This window comes from Pipistrellus kuhlii, unplaced genomic scaffold (assembly GCF_014108245.1).
Source record: "Pipistrellus kuhlii isolate mPipKuh1 unplaced genomic scaffold, mPipKuh1.p scaffold_m20_p_11, whole genome shotgun sequence".
Lineage (NCBI taxonomy): Eukaryota > Metazoa > Chordata > Mammalia > Chiroptera > Vespertilionidae > Pipistrellus > Pipistrellus kuhlii.
The window spans coordinates 28,812,018-28,826,071 of record NW_023425416.1 but is presented as its reverse complement, the minus strand read 5'-3'; the positions used below and the strand labels follow the sequence as shown (position 1 = coordinate 28,826,071).

General features: G+C 45.5%; 1 protein-coding gene across 4 annotated transcripts in view; it reads left to right on the top strand.

Annotated features, from left to right (window-relative positions):
* TMEM108 (transmembrane protein 108) overlaps positions 1 to 14,054 on the top strand; it is a 218,600-nt gene that overhangs the window by 167,119 nt on the left and 37,427 nt on the right. The window lies entirely within an intron of this gene.

Genomic DNA, 14,054 nt, shown 5'->3' with positions numbered 1-14,054 from the left:
TTTCCCCTGAACGGGATCCAAGATTCCAGCTGTCATGTCTCTCTAGTCCAGGCCACTTCCTCAGCCTTCCTGTGCCTTTTAAAGCAGACAGTTTGGAAAACACATTTTCAAAACCGTCAGAAGATTTCAGAAAATACGTATGTTTTCAGTTTGAGACATAGTTTAAAAGTTATTTTAAAATTCACTTGAAGATAAACATTCTTCGCTTTTCCTTTGTCTGATGTTCCCTCCTAACTCCATTCACGTCACACTTTTCCGAATCAGAATGCCCCTTAGGAGATGGCATGTCCTTCTCCAGGCCACACCTTGGGAGGCACACGATGTCCGATGTCCATCTGCCCTTCTTGGCATCAATTTTCCTCACTCAGTCCGGGCGGTGTTTGGTTTCTCCACTATGAGATGACCACTTCCCCCTACATTTAGTGGGTCCTCTGACTTGCTTTTGGAACCAGCATTTTGGATTTCTCGCCGTGTCCCCAGCAGGGTGAGGAACGTCTCCAGGACTTGCAACACTACACGTAATTGCTACTTCCCATGAAGGGAGCGTTCATAATGGCATTAAAAACTGAAGACCTTTTTAATGTGTATTTAGGCTTTTCCCTAATGCATGGATGATTAAAATCAGAGAAAGCTGCTACCAACTGGATGACAGTTCCCTTATCCCCTGTAATCTAATACAAGATTAACTCTTTTCCACTGTTCTATTAATATCCCCAGTCAAACACTTCCCTGATTTGATCCCTGCCATGCTTGTTCATGAATAAATGGATGGAGCTATGTTCCTACAGGGTTTATTTTTTTTTTTCTATTCCATCAAATCAAGATAAAAAGAACAGCTTAAAAGAAATGGTTCAGACTTCATTGGAAAGAGTAATACTTGGGAGGAGGGGCGGGGGGGGGAGGATATGTATTTAATAGCTTGGGAAAATTAAAAGGATGATGACAAATCCAAAGCATGTGCCACCTCTCATCAGCATCTCGGGACCCAGTTATTGGAGAGGGTGACAGCTGAGTTATTAAATTATGTAGATGCTAATTGAAGGCACAGCCAAGCAGGAGGATCTGTTGCCTTCAGAAGCACTTTCAGGTTATTAGCTGTGATGTCAGTGATGGAGCGCAGCTTCTAGACCCACTGCCAGGCACGCTTCGGGAAGGAATGCTTGGGTGTCTGGTCTTCACGGTAGCCCTCATTTCTCAAAGTCACTTTTGTGTCTGAGATGTAAATGTTTCCTGTTGTGTGTTACATCCAAGGCCCCCAGAGAGCTGTGACCTGCACGCTGAGGCCATTTCCCATCTGGCCCCACAGAGGTCTAGGGCTGGCGATTTATACATGGGATCTCTCCTGGGGATTAGTGGCTAGATTAGAATTTGCCTTAAAGGACTGTGAGGCAAGAGCAGGCGGCATCAGTTTAAGATTTGGAATGGCCCAGTCCTTAGAAATGGCCCAAAGATTCATTACTCTTGACACAGCTCTCTGAGAGAAATAGCAATGCCAAAAGCAGTCTGGATTTTCAGAGCCCTTTGCCCTTTCAAAGCACTCTTGGAAAGATCCCTTTGAGGCAATATAGCCGCAATGCATTGGTTTAAATCCCAGCATCGTCGTCTCCTGGCTGTAATCTTCACACTGTGTAAACTTGCCATGTCTCAGCTTCACCATCTACAAGGGTGAAGATGGAGATAATAGTGGTTCCCTGCACTTAAGTTGTTGTAGGAATTAAATGAGAAAATATTGGTTGAGTGCCTGGACACAGTACTGTCATCATCCTACTATCCTACCGAAGGAGGTTTACTAATACTCTGTTTTGATGGATGAAGAAGTAGAAGCCAGCAGTTCAGTGATTTGCCTGTGAACACACAGTAACTGATGGGGACCTAGGAGTGAAGGAAGCCATTCTGAGCTTTTGAGTCCTGCTTTAGGTCCCTATTGAGGGTCCCTCCTCCCTCCAGTCTTTTGAGCATTTCATCACGTTAAATGGTTTTGAAACACAGAAAGCTTTGAGCACCCCACCTGGACATATGGAGCAAGTACTGGACCAGACTGTGTCCCCACAGAAATGCTCAGCTCCTTACCCCAGTCCCCAAGCCCACCAGAGTGTGGACCTGTGGTAGCTGCCAGACACAAGAGTCAGTGGGGAGCCAGTCAGATGAGTTCAGGCACAGCCTAACCCACTGCCCACCATGCCCAGGCTCCAGCTTCCCCAGCAAGAAAGCTCACTGGTGGCTGTTTCCAGCAAGCCCAGCAGCCACAGTGGCAGCCGCAGATGTAAGTCTTAGCTCTCGTTCTGAAGTAAAGACCAAGGAAGCATCTGAGAGATGGGTTTTATAACTTCAGATCTTTGGGGAATGAAATTTAAATTTGACCCAACTTTGACAGTAGACACCACAGAAAAATTTGTTTTCAAAATCACTTTCATTTTGAATATTACACATTAGCATGAAAAGAGAAAAGACAGAATACATAATTGAGTGCATACCCAAGTATCACCCAGTTATAGAGAGAACAGCATACACATGCACAGTGCCACTCAGCTAGCGCACATTCTCAGAGCAGACCTCCCAACGACTAAGATCCCAGGGACAACTTAACACCCTGCATCCTGGCCTGAAACACACACAACGACAAAAAAAATACAGGACTAGCCCTGGCCAATTTGGCTCAGTGAATAGAGCGTCGGCCTGTGGACTGAAGTGGCCCAGTTCGATTCTGGTCAAGGGCATGTGCCTGCAGTGTAGGCTTGATCCTCAGTAGTGGGGCATGCAGGAGGCAGCCAATCAATGATTCTCTCTTATCATTGATGTTTCTATCTCTCTCTCCCTCTCTCTTCCTCTCTGAAATCAATAAAAATATATTTTAGCTGAAACCGGTTTGGCTCAGTGGTAGAGCGTCGGTCTGCAGACTGAAAGGTCCCAGGTTCGATTCCGGTCAAGGTCATGTACCTGGGTTGCGGGCACATCCCCAGTAGGGGGTCTGCAAGAGGCAGCTGGTCGATGTTTTTCTCTCATCAACGTTTCTAACTCTTTATCCCTCTCTCTTCCTATCTGTAAAAAATAAATAAATAAATAAATAAAATTAAAATATATTTTAAAAAAGAAAGAAATGGGACTAATAAAAAGAGAGACATTGCTTCCAATGATCAGCTATTCAGGAGTCCCTGTTCCATTAGGTATTTAATTAATCATGCAAAACAGGGAAATTAAAGGAAATCACATGTGAGGGAGGGAGAGAAAATGTGTTAAGAAATATATACTATATATGTTCCTCACTCTCTTTTAAAAACAAAAAGACTGGAAGAAATGGGCTGAGTGCTTCCCTTGTGTGATGAGATTGTGGGTGTTGGTTCCTCTTTCTATAGGTCTCCTCCATATTTATAAGGATGTATTTTACATGGGAATTGAGGGAAGCACATTTTTAAAATTGGTAGCCACCAGGCAGCAGCTGTAATGGTATACACTGCAGAGACCACATCTTTGGCATCATAGCTTAGCAAGCTGTATGGCACTAGGTTTGTTTCCGTCCTGGTGAGAGAGTGCAGAGCTACTGATTGCAGGTCAGTGTGCCTGGTAATTAACTAAAGAGGTCTGGACTTCAGAACCTGAGGACCCGGCCATGAACGTTGGGAGAGGGGACATGAAAGCATGTGTGAACATCTTGGTGCACACAAAGATGTAATCAAACCATATACCTTCCCAGTGCCTCTGAAAAGTGTTGGGAATGAGCCAAGTATCATATTTCCTCCTCTTACTCACACAGGGCCCAGCTGGCCAGATCCCCAACAAGATGAAGTGGGAGTCCTTGGTGGGCGTACTTGGCCCTCGATTTACAGTATGTAAGACTAGGGCCAGCCAAAAAAACAGGGTTTTGCAGAGATGCCAAATCACAAGCCAGAAGACCATCCAAGTGAGTTGGCATAGACAGAGCAGAGAAAACTGGATACTGAGCCAGGAGACAGGGTCCACAGAGATCAAGTTACAGAGGGGAGCAAGTCCCCTGTGGGACCTGTCCCTGGAGTGTGGCCAGGCTGGGGTGGTTTGTCCGAGTGAAGATTGATTCAAAAGGGAACTGGAGCTGTTCTTGGGAGGGATTGAAATCAGCATTACGAGTCCTAGATTGGCACTCTCTGTGTTTCCACAGCCCTGTTACTACTGCCCATCGAAACCTGACAATAGAGAAATTGAAAGAGATTTTTATCCCCCAGGAATACAAGAATTGCTGGTACCGTATTACTGTGATGACTACTGAGCTTTTACCACCTCTGCTAAGGAAGCAATAAACGTCACCTGTAAGGGAGGAAATGGAAGGTTTTTGCCTAATGTTGAAGACCTTGGCAGAGACCAATAATAGGATTTTTATAAGAAATGAGATTCTCCAAATTGTGGATAATGGGTTGACAGATTTCCCAGATGGCTTAACGAATCACAGATTGAAAACAGAGCATAAATTATAGGCAGGAACGTAAACACCAAACCAAAATTTGAAAATAAGCAGAATAGAAACTCTAGGATTATTAACAATTAGTAATTGCTTGTAACCTTTAACGTCACCTTGGCTAGAGGTTATTTGGTATGGATGCCCAAAAAACAGCGGAAAAGGCTTTTCTTGGCTTAGTCCACTTCAGCAGATATGAATGGAGAGCTGCCTTCCGTGTGCCACATCTTCCTAGGAGTTAGGGATGCAGAAGCAAACAAAAAGATGAGGTGCCTGCCCTCCTGGAGCCCACATTTTAGTGGAGAGAGACTAACAAACAGGGATACGTAAGCAATGTATTGTATATGGTCTGGCAGCAGGGGACATGCAGTGAAGAAATCTAAAGATGAAAAGGAGAAAGATGTGATGAAGGATGGTGCTTCGACTCGGAAAGGGGAGAAAAGCAGCCAGTGGCCCTCATTTCAGAAGAGAAATGGTTTCCGGGGCCGGAGACAGGAACCTCCAGCAAGTCGTTTCACCGTCTGATAGACATTCCTTATCTATCCATCAAGCAACGTGGTCAACTGCGGGATCTCGGTCACAAGCAAGTTCCCACAGCCCTGGTGGGCAGTGGTGCTCTGATACGTGACACAGGGGAAATTAAGAAACAGATTGGATTTCAAACGTAGGAAGTAATTCACCAAGTAGTGCTCTCTTGTGGCAGTAAAACGAAACCACAGGCTGCCCATGGGAAGGCTGCTGCTTGGGGGATGGATGCTGCCGGGAGGGGCCACACTGGCGCTTTCACTGAGAGAGGCTCCAGGCCAGGGATCCCTTCTGAGAGGGAGGAGCCGAGCAAGGCCCAGGGCTGTGGGTGTGTGTGGGGTGGAGGTCGAAATGATCCCAAAGCCTGGCAGGATGCACAAAAGGCAAGAGAGGGGCCAAGAATGTTTCTACAAGAGCAGCCCGTTCAGTGAAGGGAGAAGAGAAGGGAAGGTGGGAGACAGGGGTGGGCATCACAGGTGTATAGAGGGGAACACATGTATAAACTAATTCTTCCCAAGTGCTTATTGGTTGTCTCAATACCATTTGTTGGAAACCCGCAGGTGGAGGTTTGCGGGAGTGAGTGAAAAGGTGCAGGGATTCAGAAGTACAGGTGGTTACAGGATAGTCATGTAAAGGACAGCATAGGAAATAGAGTCAATAATATTGCCATTCCTAAGGACAATGCCAGTTGGGTACTGGAAATATCCAGAGGAACATTTTCTAAAGTATATGAGTCTCCACCCACTAAGCTGTACACCTGAAATTACTACAAAATAATATTGACTGTAACTAATTGGGGGGAGGGGAGATTTTTTTCATCAAAGAGAAAAATCCCTCTTTTTCTTTTCTTCCCAATACTACCTTTATCATAGACTATTTTTTTCTTCTTTCGGGGTTTTCTGTTTAGTCCCATTAATCAGTCCCTGCTCTCCTGTCAGTGTCCTGAGTGGGCATCTAGAGTGCTAGGAGTCCACGGGGGATTCGGAACCGCATGGCGAACTGCAGTTAGATGTGCGCTTTCCTGAGTGGAGCTTGTTAGCATCCTGCATCTTGGACCCTGATATCAGGAAGTCAGAGGGAACTGTATGGGGCAGTGCTGTGCACCTCGGAGGAGATAAGTAATTTGTGCCTGAGTGTAAGGTCAAGTCATGACCCCCTGACCACAAGGAAATCAGAAGAGGTTGGGAAAATGTGAAGCCTGTCATCTCTATTTAAGTCCAGTAGAGATCAATGGGAGGCCCTATAATTTTATCGCGTTTCCTGTTCTCCACAATTAACACCACTGCATGCGCTCTCCCTGACCTGCTCCCTGTGGGAGGGCCCGGCCTGGCTCAGCAGGTGTCTGTCACCCTGTGAGAAGTAGAGGGCCTCTGTTTCTACCCCTGTGGGGCGAGAACAATGTTACTGGACACTTCCAGGCAGATAGCAGAGGTGGGTTTTCCCAGCCTCATCCTCCCCTCTCTCATCTCTGCCGTCAGACAGAGCCAGTCCACCCTCAGAGAGCAGGAGACGTTTCTGACTGAGTGCCTGGGCTCATGGCAGGTCCACATAATGTAGGACTGACCACTGGACAACACCTTCCCAACCTTCTGTGCCACAGGTTCCCCAAATACTAGGGCGGAGGAGGGAGGAATAAAGAAGGAGGACGGTGAGGGGTAGCTGTTCACTGCTCCCTTTGCATCTCACTGTGGACGCCATGCCTCTGTCTTAACCTTATCACATTGCTGTGGTGGTTACTGATTTATCTGCATGCCCCGCGCCGCCCCCCAGGAGCTGCCTAAGAGTCAGGACTGTTTGGTTTTCCTGATCTAGTGTGGCCTAGTAGTGAGGGGTGAATACGTGTTTGAGAAGTGATTGAGTGAATTTCAGACTGTTTGTGACAGCACTAGTATTTGTGTTGTCATTCCCCCCTCTCCCATTGCTACATTCAGTTTCGCCACGTTGGGGGTCGGTGGGTGCAAGGGGGAAGGCAAGTGTATGTTTTTTTAAAAGAAACAAACAATAGCACTCCCACTATTGCCTGCTGCCCTGGCACATGTTCCAGGCCTGTGTCAGAGAAGGAATCTTGGAAAGGAGGTCGGGCTCTTTGCTGAGAAAGATCAATCCTGTGCTCTCAGCAGGTGACACACTGCAGCATGAGGTCATTGCTGCCGCTTCCAGGCTGTGCCTGGCAGAAGAGCTTTGCTGGGTTTCTGCTCTGCAGACAGGACCTCCAGGCCTCACAGAAAAGCCCCAGAGAAAACAGGACGAAGATCCCAGAAGTGGCAAAAGCCCCGTTTCCAGTTGCTCCTTACCCTCTCAGGTTCAATTCTGAACAGCTTTGCTAATCACATAGGAAGATCTTTGGGGAGAGATTTCACTTACCCTTTCCTTTGTTTGCTTAGCCTCATCTTTATTTATTGTTTTCTTTTAAGGCAAACAAAAAGTTCAAACAGCTCTTATCACAGCTCTCAGGCCCGCAAACTGAAGGCCCTCTGTTCAGCTTTCACTCAAAACTGCCTCCCTCCACCGGCAGCATCCGCCCAGCGCCCCCCTGGGAGGGGGTGTTTAATTGCTAACTAAAGGTTTCCGGGCGGTGAGAGGGCTCCCCCGGAAAGGCTTATGGGACAGCATGAGCTTACTTCCTCTCCACATGGAGAAGATGAACTTGATGCAGGGCCCATGCCACACAGGTTCTCTGTGGAACCAGTTCTTCATCCTCATCCTTTGCACCTGGCGGTGTTGCTTTGGAAAGAAACTATCACAATAGTGTGAGGAGGGAAGAAGCAATAAAAATACCCCCAGCTGTTTATCTACTCTAAAGTGTGCTGGGTACACACAGTTTACTTCATAAAGACACCTTTTTAAAGATAAATAACTTGCTTTTAGATAAGAAGTGTTCTCTTGGCCAGAGTCCATTCCCGTGTGGGACCCGCGGGGCAGTGGCCGCTGTGTGTGTAAGACTGTGTTGCTATGGAAGCAGCTTCTGCCAGGGGAGACTCAGGGCAGGCAGAGAGCAGGGAAGAAGTTAATGTATCAGCAAATGTTAAGAAGGGGAAACAATATTTGTGTTTGTGTAATGTGTGTAGCGTGTGTGTGTGTGTGTGTGTGTGTGTGTGTGTGTCAGAGACAGAGATGAAGAGAGGTGTGTTTTATTTGATATGTGGGTTCTAATTAGTTTTCTTGGAAAAATCTTTTTCTAGAATGACATAGGAGAAAATCTTGGACAATAAAACCACCTGGTTTTTTAGGCAGGTGTCTGACCAGATAGAGTATATCTTGTGTTTTTATTTTTATTTTATTTTGTTGTTGCTGCTACTGGAAGTAGAATATTTGCTTTGTTTTGTTGCTTTTGCTAAAATAAAATACTGCATCTTCCTCTATATCCACCTCTTGCTAGAGAATGGAGCTTGCTTAGTTGCCTCATTCGATTCTATCTCCTGCTTCCTATGCTGACCAGGTCACACCAGTGTTTTCATCTTGCTTTGTTTTGTTTTAAGTTTAAGGGTTTTATTATCAAAGTCTTGGAAAAGCAGTTTCAGAAACTGTACCAACATGGCCAGACTGCAGCCTACTTTTGCTTTTACTGCACAAAACGCCTGTAACTAAGAAAACAGCTGCCTAACTACTTTGCCTTTGACGTGGAGTCACTGTGGACATGAGATTGCTACCGCAGAAACAGTAACCAATTTACTGGTTTTATACGACTTGAGAGCAAATAAAAACTTGAGAGCGCATTACCAAGTACATTTGTCTTATTTTAAAAGCATAGGAAGGTCAGTTTAAAATGCACTACCTCCTTTTTCCCAACACTTAAACAAATTGATGAAAGAGGAAAGTTGGGAAACAGGACAAGAGGTAACTTTCTTTTACAGATGGACCCAGGGATGGGCAGATGGCTTTCACTGATGTGGGTGTGGAATAAATTATTTCAGGGGGGAAATTCCCAAACACATAATGAAAAAGTATACAGCTCTACTTCAAAATATGCTATTTACTCGCTGCCAAAGACAGTTTCATTGGAAATTTTGTTTCTGTAATTAAATCCTAGTTAGCCATGAGAAAAGGTGAGTGCATATATACAACCTTTCAAAGTTAAACAAAAACAACAGAAGTCCAGCCACAGGCTTACAGGAGTATCTATTTCAAATGCTTATCTCCGGCTATAACGATAAGAATGTTAGTTTGTCATATCAGCAAACAAGGCCATAAGCAGACGCATCATGTTGGAGGATTTGAATGTAGCTGCTGGTCTCGTTTCACCACGTCTGAAATCGGATGCCTCTAGTAAAGAAACAGGGGAACCATGAAGAGAGTATGGGAAGCACAGTCCCTAATTCCTCCTGCCATCAACCAGGTAGGAAAGAAGAAAAATGCCAGCACTCAAGATCGAAACCCCCTTCTTGGCACAGGCAGTCACAGAACAGATGGAGATCACACTCTAAGATTAGGTGGCAATCCAAAAGTCCAAGACGGAGATCTCCTTCCAGGGAGAAAGCTAGAAGGTCAAGGAGCACATCAAAACCCAGAGACAAAAAGAAAGAAGATAACGAAAGAAACATTCCAAACCACCACCAAGTGTTACAGCGCAGCCAAACAGTCCAGAGTGCAAGCCGAGAGAGATGCCGCCGGAGAAGCAGGAGAGGCACACGATCTCCTAAAAGCCCGATCTTCTCGCTCACCATCCCCTAGGACTATGGTCGGCAAACTGCGCTCACGAGCCACATGCGGCTCTTTGGCCCCTTGAGTGTGGCTCTTCCACAGAATACCACGGCCTGCGTGAGTCTATTTTGAAGAAGTGGCGTTAGAAGAAGTTTAAGTTTAAAAAATTTGGCTCTCAAAAGAAATTTCACTCGTTGATATTTGGCTCTGTTGGCTAATGAGTTTGCCGACCACTGCCCTAGGAGCATAAATAAGAGAAGAAACATAGAGAAGAAGCAGAGAGGAATGAAAATGATCAACAAGCAAGAAGAAGAAAAGGAAAGATAAGGCAAAGGATCGGGAAAGAAAATCAGAGAGTGATTATGATATGAAAGTTATACGGGATACGATGAAGAGGAACAGGGCTATCACAGCAAGAAAGGGAAGAAAGAAGAGAAATCAGCAGAAGCAGGGCCCTACAACAGAAGAATGTTCTGCAGAAAAGGGAACTGGCACTTCACTAAGAGAACCCACAGCGAAAGGGGACAATTCTCATGAAGTAGCCATGGGTGAGTGACTGAATATCGCCTCCATGGGAACCCAGCTGTACTCACACACAGTGTCATGCCTGTGTGTGATTTTAATGCTGTATTTTCCCGTTGCAATGGACGAATGGTTATAACGCTCCTGATATTGATAGTATTCACATCCAGAAGCTTTTAGAAAGTAATTCGTGGGTAACCAACTCCTGACGCGGCAAAGCCTGAGGGAGTAACCGAGCGGTTTTACGATTCCGGTGCTGCTTCATAACAGAGTAAGAAGCCGCGGGCACCTGCACCAGGCATAGAGTCTTTGTGTTGTATGATTGCCTTTGTAAGTTAAGTAAATTTGCTTATAGTGTTTCTAGAACTTGATTCATTGCTGTAACAGAGCCTTGAAGGGAATGCACTGATTGCATGTTAATTGTGGCACCTGTTTTTTTAATGAGTTCATGTCTATTAAAACTAACAAATAATAGCTTTATAACAAAACCTATCAGGTTGGAGGAAGAAAAATATCACTAAAAAGTATGATATTTGGGATTCATTTCAAAATAAAACATTAGAGGTGGGAAATAGACATCAGACAAGGGGGATTATGAGGAATCCCTAAAATTATAATTATTATTCTACTAGAGGCCTGGTGCACGAAATCCATGCACAGGGGTGGGGGAAGTGTCCCTCAGCCCAGCCTGCACCCTCTCCAATCTGGGATCCCTCTCACAACTGGCTCCCAACTGCTGGCTCCCAACAGCTTGCCTGCCTGCCTTCCTGATTGCCCCTAATTGCTTCTTCCTGCTAGCCTGATCACCCCCTAACCAATCCCCTGCCAGCCTGATTGATGCCAAACTGCTCCCCTACCAGCCTGTTTGCCCCTAACTGCCCTCCCCTGCAGGCCTGGTCCCTCCCAAATGCCTTCCCCTGCTGGCCATCTTGTGGTGGCCATCTTGTGTCCACATGGGGGCAGCCATCTTGTGTGTTGGTGTGATGGTCAATTTGCATATTACTCTTTTGTTAGATAGGATAATATCTGGCATTTACCTCAGAGCAATGGAGGAGAGAAGGAAATGAGGTGGGAGTTTAGATGAGACAGTATTGCTAGGAGTTGATAATCGTTGATACATGAACATTCATAATATTATTCTGCCTACTTTTATATGGGTTTATACAAGTCTGTAATAAAAAGGCAAAATAAACAGTTGTACACATGTCTCTTAGCCCTTAGATATGGAAGAAAACACAGTAGATCTCAATGAAATCAGGCCTCAGGCTACTACTAAGATATTCTGCAAAAGGAAGATAGTGACATTTAGTGTGGTGGTTGCTTTATATGAAGATGCTCACTGTCATCAGATGTCATCATTGGTAATGAAAACAATGCTAGACTAAAGAAACCCCTTGTTATGGATCTGATCCAGACTTTATAGGTCTCTTCCACTGCCCATTACTCTGTGGGGATATTTACCATCCTAATGGTCTACTCCTCTGAGGAAACATTCTAAGGCAAAGAAACTAGACAGATGACTCTGTTCCCTAAAACCATCAACACAAAATCCAGTGCAGACGGCAGTGTGGATTAAAGAGCCGAAGTAGTGCCTTTCTTTGTCTGTCAGAGCCCTCTGGGGATCAGGAGGCATGTGGAACTGCCCTTAGCTGCTTTATCAGTTCCATTTATAGACTGTAGGCTGCATATCCATGCGCCACCACCACCACCACCCCCCCCCCCCCCGCCCCCAAGAAATTGTATTGATTATCACTCCTTTCTCTTCTGGTTTCCCCCTGTGTTCCATGATGCACATATTCCCTGGCCACAAGCCTAATTAACTCTCAAAAATCAGAGGAAACAATCTTATTAATATTCCTCAGGGGAATTCTAGTGAAGAGGAACCAAGAGATCCGATCAGAAGTCAATTTGTGTCGAAAATATGAGCTGAAACTTTGAATTCAAACTGTTGTCTGGGGCTTTGAATCATGCTCTGCCTGAAGGAGTTGGGATCCTTAGAGGAGGGCAAGGTATCCAATTTGCCACTGGAGTAACCACTCCTTGTATTGAGCAAGGCACTGTGTGAGAGCAAAATGGCTTCTCCATTGTGTCAACTCGTCTCTTGGAGCTTGGCGGAAGTTGCAGGTTTAACCGAGGCTAGAGATCCCTCTGGGAGTGCTGCTGTAGGAGAGGGATACTGACTATCTGAAAAAGTCACTGTATGGCTCTTGCTCTAGTCATGACAAAAAATTGACAAGTGAGAACTTCTTGGAATCGAGGCACCCAATGTGAATTGGCACATTCATTCCCATCAGCTCTGGGGGGATAGTTAACATGCTCACCAAACAGGAAGAGCGGGATGCATGGAAATATGTGGCCGGAGATACTCACAGTGAAGCACAGAGATGAGGGATCTCCATCTCAACCTGGGCTGTCTCCAGAGGAGAGGGAAGGAAGTGGTGTTAGAACACGATCCTTCTGATGCTACAACAATCAGCCTTCTTGGGAAATGCTTATAGCCCCAAGTTAAACTTAGAGCCAGGTTTTGGCATATCTCGAGGCTGTCTAAAAGAAAAGAAAAAAAACCTGTTCACCGTAAAGCCCTTTTATATTAGCCATTGATCGCACCATCACTTAGATTGAGTCTTCTTTCTATCCTGGAAGCTGACTGGTCATGCTGCACAGCGTGCTCCTGTAACCAAGGAAGCATTAGGGAAGTGGTGATCATTAGCGTTACTATTGTAAACTATTTCTAGCAGATAAATTGAGAGAGAGAAGAAAGTGTGCCTCCTGCAGTGCTCCAAGTGTAAGACCGCTCCTAAGTGTTCTAGAATCATGCCCCCCTCCTCAGTCCCTGACACTAATCCATCAAGACCCCATCCAGGCAAGACTTAAATGACTGCATATGCCAGGGTGGTAAGCCTCCAAGGACCTCTGCTTAGGGGCACACCTCTCCTTGCAGGGAAGCTTCCCTTCTGGGGGAACCCGTGGCTTTTTTGCCTCGTATTCTGGGATGGAAGTTCTGGGCCTGTACTGTCCAGTATGGTAGCCAAGAGCCCCGTGTGTCTTAATTATTTTTTATCACACACAGACACTTTCTTAGTTTCCTCTACAAGAGCTAGTAGCATCAATATTTTTAACAGAAACCTCAGGTCATTTGAGAGGCCAAACAGATCAAGGGAAATAAGATGAAAATTAAACACTTACCTTCCACCACGGTGGCAGTGGGCTAAGATTAAGCTATGGCAAAATAACCTCATGCAACTGTTAAAAGAGTACACAGCCAAAGGTGAGGTTTGCTTTCCAGAAGACTATGGGACAGTGAGCATTTTTGCCCGAGGAGGTAATTAGCCAGGAAAAGGTCAGGATGGTTGAAGAACAAACCAAATGGAAAAAGGAACGGGCACAAAAGAGACTAAGGGACAGTCTCCTAGCAGAGGGTGAGGGTCAGGCTTTTTCCTCCCAAGAAGTGCCCGCTGCACTGTGTGCCACCTTCCCGCAGGCCCCCACCTGGGAGCTGCCCGCCTCACAGGGGATCAGCGAGCAGAGCTGGATTCTGGACTTGTTAGGGCTCTTGTAATTTAATATAGACCTGAGAGAACTTGTCACATGTTACGGGAGTGGAGGGACTGGGTTAGCATTCTTTGTTTTATTTTATTTTTATTTTTTGGTTGGCTCTGTTGCTACTAGTTCTGAACCTACGAATCCCAGAAGCATTCACGTGAAAAGTAGTCTAAGCATCCCTAACCCCATTCAAACGCCCACACACAACACCCTTCAGAGTCTGAAAGAAGCTGGGCTCTATTTAAAGCTGCAAGGCCCACAAAATTAAAGAAGCTGAAATGAGACAGTGCACGTAAGCAACCAGAGCAGTTAGTCTCAATCTGTCTCTCCCTAATTTTTGGAGAAACATTAATATACCAATATACCTGGCATGGGCTGTAGAAAGCTACTGGAGCAA